The sequence below is a fragment of the Macrosteles quadrilineatus genome, unplaced genomic scaffold, assembly GCF_028750875.1.
Source record: "Macrosteles quadrilineatus isolate MER2022 unplaced genomic scaffold, UCM_ALF_1.0 Scaffold_3__2_contigs__length_128488019, whole genome shotgun sequence".
In the NCBI taxonomy this organism is placed as follows: domain Eukaryota; kingdom Metazoa; phylum Arthropoda; class Insecta; order Hemiptera; family Cicadellidae; genus Macrosteles; species Macrosteles quadrilineatus.
The window spans coordinates 126390355-126404805 of record NW_026542596.1 but is presented as its reverse complement, the minus strand read 5'-3'; the positions used below and the strand labels follow the sequence as shown (position 1 = coordinate 126404805).

The window sequence follows — 14451 nt, the reverse complement described above, 5'->3', positions numbered from 1 at the left end:
TTTATATTTGGCCTAAACACTTGTTTCCTGCAGTAAAAATGCCAACATAAATCTAATTACATAACAATTTAAATTGAAAGTCAACATTTTTAACATTGGCTTTATGGGCTGACAAGTAAACAAGTTGGTTGAAAAAATAACAAGGAAATAGTTAAAAAAAAGACTTAACATGTGTTTATAACAAGCCATCCACAGTATATTAGCAATTACCAAATACAGGACAAAGGGAAAACCGTTGTTACTATTGAGCAAAGATTACACTGAAGATATCTCGATATAGGGGTACAATGGAAATCAACTATACAGAACCATGGCTGCGTCTCCAGATACTAAACAATTAGGTAAATTGAAAGTTTTTTTAACAAGGATATTAAAAATCACCTTTTATGCAAAAACTTGATAAATGTATTCCAACTGATGTATTCCATTTGGGAAAATAATGTGAAAGAGGGAAATTAATAACAGATAATTTTTAATTTACACTTTACAATGGTACCTATCTATACGTTAAGACCAATAAACTTGTTTGGTAATAAAGCAGAAATCATTCTTGGATACCGCAGATTAAAAATACTTATTGTAGATTTGTCAGACTCAGGGACTATTATTCATATGTGTAACCATAACCACACATAAATGGTGAGTGTGTTCTGATGTTGCCATTCATATATTCCTAATTTTTAACCAGATCTTTAAAACTATTTTACCAAATAAGGAAACGTTTGTAAACAACTCATTGGTTTTACGATTATTTAACCCAAAACAAGAGAGGAATGTTCAGTAGCATCAACTGCACAACATGACTGGGCATTGATATATACATAAAAAAATGCCATACTTAACAATAGGATGAGCATACCAAAGACGCAAGTCAATAATATTACAAAAACCAATTTTTTATAATTTGTCTTTTGGATTTAACTTTTGTTTCAATGGCACTACTGAGAGATGGCAAACAGGGTCACAATAAAATAGACCTTTGTGACAGTGGATTGGACAGGGCTGTAGCGTCCCAGGGGCATCACATTCACACACGCAGCTCTTGTATACACAAACACACTCACACCAACACGTTTAGTCACACTGGATTCATCGGTTTTAACCTACCTTGCTTCACGAATACAAACACTGAAGGGATCCATAAGTGTACTATATTAGAAATTAGCAAAAAGCGAACTGAGGGAAAACTGACTGAGGAAAATGGCTTAGTAAACGTCAGCAGTACTAAGAACTGGAGAAGGAAATAACGTAGTTAAACTAACTTGAATCAATTTAATAAATTACTCTTCTCAGAAACAGTCAAGTTAATCATGTACAATTGTATTATGATCATGTGGAAATACGTGTGTATTCAGATTGAGGAAAGATTGATTCAATCAAATTTCTGAATAATTATGTATGTTATCCTTTCTAAATAGAGAAGGATTTTAGACACGTTTAAACCTCTGATTTGAAGTGAAGTGGGCTTAGGTTATGTTTATTGGCTACATATTCAACATAAACATGGATTTACCGAGAAGGGAAATACAGTAGTTAAAATAACCAGTGGCGGTTCCAAGGGGGGGGGGCTACAGGGGCTAAAGCCCCCCCCCCTTGGACCCTGGAAAAATAAATTTAAGAATACATTTAATTCTTAAAATAAGCAATCTCATAAAACAGACATAAATGTAGTTTTTATTAAACTTAAAAGCGATGGCAGGAGTAGTATTAAGTCCCCACATAGATAAATTTTGTGGACACTACACACTAGCATAACGAATCCTTATATACAGGGTGTTTTTTTTTTTTAACTTGCATCATTATTTATGTAAAAACCGCAATATATAGAAATATGCAGTATGCGGGAATCATCTATTGACGTAGGGGGCCCAATTGTTTTGAATTCAACGTTACATTCACATTCCCCCCCTGCCCACAACTTATTTTTTTCAAATAGCAAGGTACCCCTTGTGACATATCAAATGAAAGAGCATGAAAAAAGAAAATGTTTGGTGAAAAAAAATTGAAAATCGGATCATGAATTTGTGAGATAATCCCCCCCTTTCCCACTACCGATAACTTTTTTTATAATAGCAAGGTACCCCTTGTGACATATCAAATGAAAAAATTTCATCAAACATTTTCTTTTTTCATGCTCTTTCATTTGATATGTCACAAGGGGTAAGCTACCTTGCTATTTAAAAAAAGTAATGGGTAGGGGGAAAGGGGGGGATTATCTCACAAATTCATGGGCCGATTTTCAATTTTTTTTTTACAACTTATATTTTTCCTCATGCGGTAGCACCAGTAGCCTATATTACCATTGACTATATATATACAGGGTGACAAAAAAGTCTGGAAGCGGCTTGATATCTTTTTAACTAAATTCTTTAGAAAATTCAAACCTTTCAAATCAACCTTTGAGTATGAAAACTACTTTTTGCAAGCATTTCCATGTTTTTACCTTCATCAGGGGACGGCCCATGAGGAGTAGGTACATAATATTTAATGTAGGCATAGATTGATATGGATGTCATTTTAGAGGTCTGGTCAAGTGGAGTTCATTGCCGGAAACCGCGTCAAAAAAGGTTCATCCGTTACAAAATGGCAGCAGTCCAAAGTTATTGCGAAACATACCTGCAGAGGCCTTAGTATTGGTAAATCCTCATAGTCAACAACAGCCGGGAAATCTGACACCCGGTTAAATTTGTTTTGAAGATTGAATAATATTAGTCTATTAGCTAGTTGACTTTAAAATACAATTTCAGCTCTCAAGCTAACGTTTAAAACGAATATTTACCAAAACTAAGGCCTGTGCAGAGTGCAGGTATACTCCACAAGAACTTTGGACAGCCACCATTTTGTAACAGATAAACCTTTTGAGACGCGGTTTCCGGCAATGAACTCACTTGACTAACCCTTTAAGATGATGTGCATCCGGTGTCCGGAAAGATGGGGACGAGGAAACTTAGGGACACGGAAACTTGGGGACAAATCGGGTTTTGAGCCGAGGGGGAGGGTTGAGTAGTATTTGCGCCGAGTAGTATTTGCGCCGCGTAGCACCAGCGCCGCGCCAGCTAATTAAATGAGGGTTAGCAGTTTTGACAGGTTAACAATGGCGGAACCAATCAACTGCACTAATAGGGTTATTGAGGACTTATGTTCCTACCACATTTTACTTTCAGCGTAAAGTGGTTGCACGCAGTCACCTCGTGACCCATGCTAATGGTTACACATAATTTTAAATCTAATAATTGCAAATTGATGCCACCAAAAATATCGTTCACTGATTGACAACAATTCACAGTACACTCCACCGTTTCAGTATAAGGGCTACCTAAAACCAATTAACTACCAATAACTCAACAGAGAGGAAATTACGAAAAAAAATTAGTTTGTAACTGTACCAGGTTTGGTAGTAATACATCGCGCTTCGTGAACCCTGGGAGTTGAGACAGGCCTTATATCAATTTAAGTTTATCTTAAGTCTAGAAATAAAAGTACATATTAAGTTTACAAATTAACTCTCTAAAACGTGTAGTGGCAATACCACAAAGATACCTCACTTTAGGCGTTTTTCCCCTTAAGAATAACATGGGGATCATTTTTCAGCCACTAATTCCAAAAATCCTGATATTTGCCTACATATCCCTACATATAATCCTCATATAGTATATTCAAAATCAAGCTAAAAAAGCTAATTCTTTAATTTATTTACCAATTAAATGTAAAGTAGGTATAACATAGTAATATGACCTCACTTTAGGCACTTTTTCTCCATAAGAATAACATGGATGAGTTGATTTTAGCCATTTTCTAAAGACCCTGCTTTCGGCCTATACAAGCCCATATAAATGTTCAATACTATTGTACAACTCAATAAACATTACAAATCCCCATGCATTCCCACGAATATTTAAAAAAATCATTAACTTGACGGTGCGAGGTTTGCACGTGAACTCGGGCGCGCTCCCGGCCTATGCTTATCGCTTCTCGTGCGATTTTGATTAAATTTGGCATGAATGTGTAAGGTTGAATCACCTTGATTAAGTTTACGAACCACCAATATCGGAATGAAGCCTGTTGTTATTTACCTACACATATAGGTCCAATATAAATAAATTAACGATACTTACGTCTTCTGTATCAAAATGTCAAATTCGCAAAAAAAATTGATGTTTTTAGCGAATTCCCTATAGGGAAGTAGCTATTACCGTAGGTGGCACCGCACCGACCTATGTCCGTGACCAATTTACTTTTTATTTTGTATAGATTTATATACGTCCGTGAACGCGATAACATTAGTAATTTTAGTTTGCTTGTTTATGGATATATTTTGATCAAACTTGGCAAATTTATTTATTTTATACTAAGCTATTCATATTTAACTAAAACTCCACTTTAATAGTTTCCTTGTAGCAGCCAACCTAGGTACTCGTTAAACCTAATTTTATTTATATAGGCTACATTCAATTAAAAATCAATTCAGACAAAAGGAAATTCACTTAGTCGGAAATTCGGTTAGCTGCGGCGGGGGTATTGTCTCTTTAGTTTAGCTAAGTGTTATCATACAATGAAACTGTGTACCTGATACCATACGGTTTTTTGTGAAATAACTTGTCACCCGTTTTGATTAACCAATGTTTTCGATGTAGGTGTCCTTGTACATCTTATGATATAGCAGAGGGACGAATGGTAGCTAAAAGTGTCATTTTGGGCTTGCCCCACCCTCAAGTTATTGATTTATTTACATGGTTACCTTTTTAGAACCTGTAATTATGACAAACCTTTTTATAATGGGGTTTTATGTATGAACCCGTGATCCTTCACTTCGATGTATAACCTTTAGATAGCAAATAAAAGACGAAACCATATGGGTCTAAACTATATAACGTTTTTAATCACCAGTAGTAAAAAGCCTTTTTAGTCTCTAAGGAGTACAAGTAAACTGTTGTGAACAGTTGTAAATGTCGATTGTAAGCAACTGCATGGTTCGATATTATTTATCGATTCATTTATTCGGTTAGAGGTTTCAGAAAGGTTTTATTGTAGCTTATTGTTGCATTCTTATCAATTGTGCGACATATCGATGATAATGTACAGTAGGTCAATTGTAGTAGACGAAATGATTGAACATTGAGCCCTTCTTTGTGGATTCTACGATGTTCATTCTGCTAAATTATCCTCGAAACTGACAATGACAACACCATTGAGTGACCAAAGGTAACATAAGGGAGTGGGTTACTCCGAAAGGTATGGGGATATATACCCCTAGCAAATCCACCTAATACCAATATGCGAAGCTGTTTGCATTCCACATAGCACCGAAGACTATCCTGGTGCAACTATTTTCTAAAAACTTCGTAGGAAAACAAAAGTCCCCCTTTCTCCTAAATTAGTAATGTAATAAGTAGAAATTGCCTACTGGTTACAATAATTATAGTTCAGGAAAAATATCTATACTAACTCAATACTGCATGTGGTGGTATACAAGTGTTTGATCATTTTTTATGTGCAATAGTGCACTACTAGTACAAGTTAATTAGGAGTATGGAAAACGACACTATTTACAAGCAACTCAGTCAAGTAATGTGTAATTAATTATGACCCTCGTCACTTCTGCATCATTGAACTAATCAAACTCCGCGGCGCTGGAAGCACGATTTAATCCGCGGCGCAAATGCTACTCGGCGCAACTGCTACTACACGGAGGGGGTGGCAAACGGAGGCTGACTAAGCTCTGAGAACAACTCTTTAAATCGAATCGTTCTCTATTGCTATTGTACCTAGGTCTAGTTGTAACTACGGCTTGTTGTATTTACATATAGTTGTATCTCCATATCTCCTTCAGTTTGTCACCTTGTTTAAATGGTTACTTTTGTAGAGCTTAGGGACAACAGATTGAGTACATTAAAGTATTTTTGTAGGATTATTTTATTATTCACAGAGTAAACTCGAATTGTAAATGATTATTCAAGCATACATTTGTTTTTAAATACACTCGGATATTTCTAAAACAATAGCTTCAACTTCGTGATGATGTTATAGCCTCCGATGTTATACGACCGTGAACATAGGCGAATTTCTCTCGTTTGTAATAGAACAATAATACAATATAATTCAGGAACAACCCGTGATTACTGAGAAAGATTAAAGAAATACCTGTTGAAAAATGTAATTGTTGTCATCTAGTACAATGTATTCCACCTATTGTTTAATCTAAGCAAACCTATAAACATTCAGTCCTTGGAAAGGTAAAGGAAATATGAGTGAATAGAATACAGGTTAATCCCCTCGCACGTTTCTCCGAATAGACATCATTTTCAATTTCTTAGATTTTCCTTTCAAACAGGCCAGTTATTGGGGTGTCAGGTCACTGTTGTCGCGAGAGTGTGATTGACCTCCAATTTCCAACCTAAATATTGTTTTGGTTTTAAAACGTGGCAATCGCAAAAGAGGAACTCTAAGGTTCAGCTGTTGATAAAACTATTTTTTCTGAACTCTTAAAAGTGGTGGTAATTTAGGCCTAATTTCTTTCATAGTCAGTTTATGCTTATTGAAATATTTATATACAAAATTATCCAAAACGCTGATTTGAATGATAATGGACACGTTTTCTTAAATTCTTTACTGCAAACGTCACTTACCATTTTAGGCTACTTAAAATACTTCTACTTAGGCTACTTATATGTTTATTCTACAAAATGTTCAGTATGGGTACGCTATTATTATATAGTCACATTTAAAAATGCTCAGTTTTTTTTTTCTAAATATAACAATAACATTCTAGCCAAGCGTGATAAAATGCTGGTGACTGTTAGGAACTCAGCTACTGGGGTGAATCTCTTCGATTTTCACAATCTTTTAGTTACATTTTCACATGACATAATTGTAACATATTTCCTAATAGATTCCTTCAATTATCTGTTAATTATGAGCAATAAATACCAATGAAAATAATTATTGAATAGTTTGAAAAATTATTCAAGACAACAAACAAAGTAAAGTAACAAAGGATAATTTAGCAAAAATTTTAAACAAGTGACGTTTTGCAGACGAGGTATATAAAAATCTGTAGGTTTTTTATATCAAGTTTTATTTTAAAAGTGTAACAAACAAAAAATTACTCATTACCTTTATAAAAACACAAAATAAATATTATATGCCTTGTAAACAATAATAACGAATGTACGTAATTATATTTCAAAAAAATACATTGAGCTATTTTCACAAATTTAGTAAATATAAGAAAAAAGAGTTTAATCCCGTGACGGATCCAACCAAGGATCCCTTGGCCAGAAAATCTTTAACTATCGGGAAATATCATATCATATATTTCGCTTTATTTTTACAAAGCCTTGTAATCCGATTTGATCCCCTTAAAAAAATCACTAAATTTTCGGTGGACATTTTTGTCAAATTATTCAATCTTGACCATGCAGTCCTGTAATTTTTCCAGAGTAGGCCGCATAAAATATTATCTTCTTAAGCGTTTCCGAAAAAAATGATAGCGGATCAGAAATTCAGAGATAAAATGTCTATTAGACATAAATGTAACCAAATACACCATGATCCGACGCAATGTGCAAACAAAAATACAATTTATTTCATAACGTTTATCATAGGTCTACACAATCACAAAAATATTTTAATTTTAAACTAATTATAACAATATATCTTAACAATGTGTCATTACATTATATTCAGTAATATTATTGCATAGAATGCGTTTATATATTTTGTAATAACTTCCAAACAAACAAGGAACAACAACAACAACAAACAACAAAACAAGGACAAAACAACAACAACAACAACAACAACAACAACAAAAACAACACACACAAACAACAATAACACACAACAACAACAAATAAACAAGGAGAGGTTTTTCTGTGTTTAACTTATCCAAAATGGGTAAAAAAGAAGCTAGCAAACCTAGGCGATTAGGCCTGGGTCAATCAGTACATGACTGACTTTTAACATTTTTAGGTTTACTGTTTGGAAATGGTGTATTTAAATTATGATGTTGAAGTCAATCCCGTTACTGTAGCTCTCTGTGAACTGAAACAAGAGAACGATTCGTTCTAAAAGAGTCGTTTCAGAGCCTAGTTCAGCTAATCTCTCCCTCCCCCTCGGTCGAACCCCTATTTGGCCCTAACTTTCCGTGTCCCTAACTTTCCTTGTCCCCATCTTTCCTAAACTCGTGCATGAGTATCCATATCAACCTATGCTTATATTAAAGATTGTGTACCTACTCCTCATGGGTTGTCCCCTGGTAGAGGTAAAAAATGATAATGCTTGGAAAAAGTAGCTTTCACACATGTTATTTGATGTGAATGAAAGGTTTGAATTTTCTAACGGATTTAGTTAAAAAGATATTAAGCCGTTTCCAGACTTTTTTGCCACCCTGTATAAACACTAATGTTAAAGTTTATATAGTCAATGCTATTACTGAATTTGATACTATAACATATTGTGACAGATTTTGAAATGGAGAAAAACGTAAAGTTAAAAAACGTGTCTACTTGCTATGCTTGCATGACATATAACAGGTGAAATGGGAGGTTTTAGGACAATTTGGCACAGTTCTAGCCGTTAGAAATGGCTTTATAAAGTCACTAAACTGCTTTTAGGAGATGGATTCGTAGTCTACAGTAGGCCTATGTTGTGAAATCCATGAATGCAAGTTCGTCATAGTTTGAGTTTAAAATGTCTACTTGCTCATGACAAAGACAAATAACAGGTGAAATGAGAGGTTTTTGGACGGTTGGACACAGATATAGACATTAATAATGGCTTTAGAAAATCAGTAAACAGTTTTTATAGGAGGATTTGGCCGTAGCCTACAATATTTTTTGAGATTTATGAATGTAATCGTCATAGTTAATTAAAAAAATGTATACTTATTCATGACAAATAAATAGGGAAAAGAGAGGTTTTGCACACAGTTATAGACGTTAAAACTGGCTGTAGAAATTCGCCTAACGGCTTTTAGGAGGATATGGCCGTAGTCTACAGTGTGTTTTGAAATTCATGAATGCAATCGTCATAGTTAAATTTTTTAAACGTCTATTTGCTCATGACAAACAACAGGTGAAATGGGAGTTTATGGACAATTGGGCACGGTTTTAGGTGTTAAAAATGGCTTTGGAAAGTCACCAAGAACGGCTTTGAAAATTCCAAATATTCCCGGGGGGGGGGGGGCCCGGACCCCCCGCTTTATTGGGGGTGCTCCCCCCAAGCCCCCCCCCTTGACAAGGTCCTAGAACCGCCACTGACTTGAATCAATTTAATAAATTGCTTCTTTCAATATTCAAGTAGTCTTCTCAGAAACAGTCAAAGTTAATCACAATCACTTGATCTCGGGAAATAATAAGATCGAGGATTTTTTAATCCTGAATGTACGGTATGTTATAAAATTACATTTTTGAAATGTACTTCAAATCTAATATAATATAGTCCATTGATCATAGAAGAAATGTTAATGTAGGGAAATTTTTCTTTAGAAGTTAAAACTGTAACGTATAATCATTGACTATTGGATTGGAGTATACCTCCCATCTATGGAACAGCTGTCGCCATTATTAAAAAAAAACATAGTTATGTGAGCTGGTCATAGAATGCGCTAGGATCTAAAATTATATTTTATACCTTATTTTTTGTTCCTGACCAAGTTGATGTGCCCTATAACAGTTTCTATAACTCACAATAAGTCATTCCATTAGTTTGACGTAGACTTCCCATCTATATGGACCAGCTGTAGCCCAATTTTTATTAAAAAAGAATGTAGTTGTGTGAGCCAGTTACAGAATGCGCTAGGATCTAAAATTTTATTGTCTACGTTATTTTTTTGTTAGGTACTGATCAAGTTGATGTCCTTAACAGTTTCTATAACTCACAATAAGTCATTCCATTAGTTTGACTTTGTTAAAAAATCCGTGTATTTCACAGAAATTAGTGATTTAGATCAGCGCAATCTGTCGGTGGCTCACATCAACTACCACGATTTTGATTATAAAACTGGTGACAACTTTAACATGGGGATGGAATTAGTCAAAGGTATAACCAAAGATTACAACTAAAAGATAAACAAAACCAGTATATTTGACAAGATCGGATGAACAATATTGGTATTTTAAGTTGATATAGAATTTAAACATATAACCTAATTGTAGTATATCCACTTATTGTTATACAGGGTGGCTTAAAAGTAACTTACACCCCCTCCCCCTTAACTTTTCAACCATTTAAGATATTTAAAATCTGTTTTCGGCAACCTCCTTAGGCATGAGGGGCTGCAATAATTATGGTCAATTTTGAAAATTTTGCCCTTACGGGGTAGCAGGGGTAGGGGTAGCTCAGAATTTTCAAATAGCAAGTATAGTCGAGTTTGGTATAATTTTACAGGTATTGACGAAACATAACAATTATTATAGAGAAAATAGAAATCGGACCATTAATAACAAAATGGCAGCTAAAAATGATTAAGTTAATGGTTAATAAAAGTAATTTTGAACTGCCATTTTGATTTAAGTGGTCTAATTTCTATTTCCTTTATGTTAATTGCTATGTTTCATCAAGACCTGTAAAATGATACCAAACTCGACTATACTCGCTATTTGAAAATGTTGAGCTACCCCCTACCCCCAACCCCTAAAGGCAAAATTTTCAAAGCTGACCATAACTATTGTGCCCCCTCATATCCAAACAAGTTGCTACAAACAGATTTCAAATATCTCAAATAATTAAAAAGTTAAAGGGGGTGCAGGTTAATTTTCAGCCACCCTGTATCTCATGATGACCAATTATTGACCAATGCTAAATGCTATTACTATTACTAACTATGACCTCTATCACAGCCACCTCTTGCTGGACTTACTAGTAAGAATAAAACAGGCACGCTCTCACTGGAAGTGGCTAGCAAACTAAGACGTATTTATTTCTCCTTGTGAATATAAATTATTAAAGATTTAACAAGGTCCTTAGTATTACGACACTAATATTTTCTTTACCCGTGAACATGTTTCATTCTGCCCACGTATCGTTTGTGGACCTCAGTTTCAGCCATGTTAGCCTTACAAATGACATGGCTTCTACTCGGCATTACGACTGAGGAAGAACATTTCTCACATGTATTTTGCATAAAGAAACTACAAAAAACTCCTTTGTGTTTGGCAAATAACTGAGTGCACGAACTTTAACTATTACGAACACATTGTATCGACAAAACTTACATTTAACACCTAGGAATGTCAGTTGTGAAATCTTGATCATGCTATCATTAAAGTTTCTGTACTTGCTTTACCAATAATTATGCACTTGAAATAAATATAGCTTCATTTTCCTTCTAAACCAACGCCAGAAACCTCAATCATTTAAAAATATGAGTTGTAAAATTGAACAAACAAATCTTTTTACAAACACAATCTCATAGTTTTTGTAGGAATGTATGTTCCTATAAGAACGTTCATAAAATATACGAGTAGTTGAACTTTGTTGCAAGCTATATGACATAAATATTTGATTTCTTTTGGTAGTTCTATTGACATCTCAAATAAGTAAATAAACTCTATTATAAAAAGGTTTAAATTTTGTAGACAAATTCAGAACAAGAGTTAGGCCTAATGCAGTAAAACAAAATCTGCAAAAAAGGTTTCTTATGAGTATTGATTACATTTCTATACATTAAAATAACTTTTTTATTGCAATAAATGTAAAGCGAGATGTAATTTTTGCAATAATATAAATCGTTCCAAGAGCTTTCGCAAAGTCAAAAATAATATTGCGATCAACGCAAGCTTGTTCAGGTTGATTAAAAACATTAGTTCAGTTTGGTGTGCAATGTTCATGGCACCCAGTGGAGTAAGCTGGTATTTATGGATTTGACCCCTTAAAAGCCAGCTTCTCTTATTGCAGGATTAAAATGAGATAGAATTGTGTTGTGACTTTTGTAACTAACGATTCTATATTTCTCTTTGTAGTTTCAAGCTTATCTTTTTTACAACACTTAATATTTGATTCAATTCTTTTCTTTATTTATTTTTTGATAATTTTTTAAAGAGTAAGACCAATTTGGCAGGATTACAATCAAAATCTTTTATATTGGTGTACTTTGTTTCTAGTTAAACTCAAAACTTCAATTTTTGCAAATACTGTGGCTTTGAAAGTAACTGTTTTTTTTAAATTCTAGATGTATGATTATGCAACGATGTTTTCAAGGCCGTAGCCATGGGGGGGGGTTAGGGGGTCAACCCCCCAGAAATCCTTAAATTTAGTGGTAAAAATTACTGCCGTAGCCTACAGAATGTTTTGAAATTTATGAATGCAATACGTTTTACGTTTTCGTCATAGTTTAGTTTTAAAAATGTCTACTTGTTCATGATAAATAAAAGGGGAAACGGGAGGTTTTCGGACACAGTTCTAGACTTGAAATATGGATTTAGAAAGTCACCAAACTCCTTTTAGGAGGATATGGCAGTAATCTAAATTATGTTTTGAAATTCATGAACGCAATCGTCATAGTTTAATTTTTTAAATGTCTACTTGCTTATGACAAACAACAGGTGAAATGGGAGTTTTTGGAGGATTGGTCACAGTTTTAGACGTTAAAAATTTCTTTAAAAAGTCACCAAACGGCTTTGAAAATATAAAATCTTTGCCCGGGGGAGGACCCCAGACCCCCTTTTTTCTTGGGGGGTGCTCCATCCCCAAACCCCCTTGATATAACCACCACTGACCAGACCCCCCCCCCCCGAAAGTTTGCCCTGGCTACGACCTTGGATGTTTTCCAAGGTATATTTCAGTTTAATTGTATTTTATGTATGTATAAACGTTCCACGCCAGTTTCACTGTAATGAAAACCAGGTTCACCTTTGAGTTGTAGGGTTGTAGCAACAAGATTAAATAGGTACTGTAGCAAGAACTGGAATGCTAGAAAATTATCCTCTTTACATTGAGAAGGATTTTAGAAACGATCAAGTCTAAACTAAAATTGAAGTAGACTAAGTTCTGTATTCTTCTTGTCTACACATTCAACATAAGAATGGAATGTATACGTAGTGTAAGTCCAAGGTATGAGTGTTAAGCTGTTACCAGTTTAGCAACAAACTGGTAAGTGTGGTGGTATGCGGTAAGCTTTTACCAGTTTGGTAACGTAGAGTGACGAGTGAGCAAGGCCGTGGTTTGTTGCAAGGTCGATGGTCGGGAGAGAGTGGGTGACGTCATACAGGGCAGCACGACTACGACCACGACGCCTCACCTACTGTACACCTCTCAGAATCAACTTATTCTCATACCTACTAAATGATTCGATACCGTGGGAGTTTTATGTGAGGTGAGACAGTTTTTCGAAAATAATTTCCTTCAGGTACGTTTTAACCCTTTAATTTCTATTTTACTAAAATATATTAATCTCCAATTTTGAACGATTACAATTGTTTGATAATCGTGTTATTTGACTCTTGTAGCTTTTAGTTGGAGAGTTTCCATTACAGGAAAGTGTAACACGCCTCAGGGACTCATCCGAAAAAGTTCTACACGCCTTAGAGACGTATTCCTTTTGTTTTTCTTGATCCCTACAGCTGGAACCAGAACAGAGAAATAATTCACCAGACACTTTCCTGACATTTTACTTTTCTTGTTCTTTCCTGTGCAGAGTACTAACCCAAGCTTGTACCACCTGACCCAACCTAACCTAACCTAACCAACCTAACCTGTACCACCGGGTGGCAACTGGCAATGTAATCGCGTAGTTGATTGAGTCATCGGTGACAGGAGAGAATAAGCTAAAGCCTCAACGACCAAAGATCCACGTTTCAACGGCTATACTATCCACGCTTCTACAATATTAATATGATTACTCTACTAACCTAATTCGAAAGGGAAAATGAGAATTTTAATGCAAATCAAAAGATATGGAGTATAATTTAAGCTACTTACATGTGTTTTCTTTAATGTTTAATGCCATTTCATTGTTAAACACTGGAAGTCATAAAAACTAGTAGCCTTAGGAAGTTAATTTTTGAGTTAACTTGTGTAGTTTCCCTTGTAAAAAATATTTCTTAAGATCTTGTCACTTTGGAGAATACAGAAAACGAATAAATGTCTTCCCCTCTGTGTGGTGATACATCACAGCTCCAACTTTTAGGAGGGTGAAGAAAATGTATACAAAAAAATGTATATATATGTAAAAAAATGAAATAGAAAATGTATATGTATGTATGTCATATGTGTATGTGTGTGTTGTATAGAGGTGTAGGTAGAGGTAAATGTAGAGGATATAGAGCTACTGTCTCACCGTAAAATGCTAGACCCACTTAAGACTAGTTAACTCAATGGAGTAGGTTGGCTTTAAGGCTTTGGTTGTGATTGGTTTAAGGTAATTTAATGAGATTATAGTGTTGAAGCTAGTAGCTACTCTACTTTGCTTTTGTTGTGTAGTAATGTTCAAATGTCACACAACTATAATTT

General features: G+C 34.7%; 1 protein-coding gene across 2 annotated transcripts in view; it reads right to left on the bottom strand.

Annotated features, from left to right (window-relative positions):
* Positions 1–14451, bottom strand: part of LOC128990641 (tetraspanin-5-like) — a 70091-nt gene that overhangs the window by 14652 nt on the left and 40988 nt on the right. The gene's annotated exons all lie outside the window — the stretch shown is intronic.